Source organism: Frankliniella occidentalis, unplaced genomic scaffold (genome assembly GCF_000697945.3).
Source record: "Frankliniella occidentalis isolate FOCC.00 unplaced genomic scaffold, Focc_3.1 Scaffold49, whole genome shotgun sequence".
Lineage (NCBI taxonomy): Eukaryota > Metazoa > Arthropoda > Insecta > Thysanoptera > Thripidae > Frankliniella > Frankliniella occidentalis.
Window position 1 is genome coordinate 1,741,755 of NW_026267179.1, and position 817 is coordinate 1,742,571.

Consider the following 817-nt stretch of genomic DNA (forward strand, 5'->3'; position numbering starts at 1 on the left):
ACGAGGAAGGTGTTGTGTCTGCCCTCCGGATGTGCTCAAACATTTGAGTGCAATACTTGATTCGCGTTTTTCGACCCCCTCCACCTCCCCTTTCCTCCTCTCTCCTCTCTCCCGCGGGTGAGCCGCGCCTCGCGCCGCCGCCCCCCGGTCGTTTGTTCCAACCGGTTCCACGCTACGATGCCCCCCGCGACGATGATTCACGGAGTTGGCCAGTTCATTACACCTCATCACGGATTATCCCCCATTAGGGAATCAACCAGTCAGCACATATTACTTTCGCGATTGCGATGTCAACCGACCAAACGCAACCAGGCGCAACCGCCGCGCCGCCGCAGCAGTCGGCCAAATTAAATCCCACGCGCGGCGCCATCCACTGCAATCACCGGCACCGGATGCGCACGGCGGGAGGGGCTGCGATTATTATTCCACTTTCCCGCTTTCCACACAAAAAAAATAAATAAAATTAAAATGAATGCGAAAAATCAGACGATATGTACGCGAATGTCATCCTAATTACCTACACAGTCTGGCGACGCATAATAATGTGCGTGTGCGAGAAAGCAGAGCGAAGTGAGCGAAGACGGCGGCGGCGCCGGCCGCAGACGCAAACCCATCGCGGCGTGGCCGTCGGAGCGAGCCGGAGCGCCCCCCACACAGGGACCCAGACATCGGTGATCCGCGCCGCCGAGTTTGGTCGTCGTAGGCAGGATGCTTCATTTAGAGGGTTATAGTCCGGCCGCTGCTGGGTGGCACAATGAAAGAACGAAAGAGGATGAATGGGAAGAGACGTAGGAGGAGGAGAGGGAGGAGGGGGAGT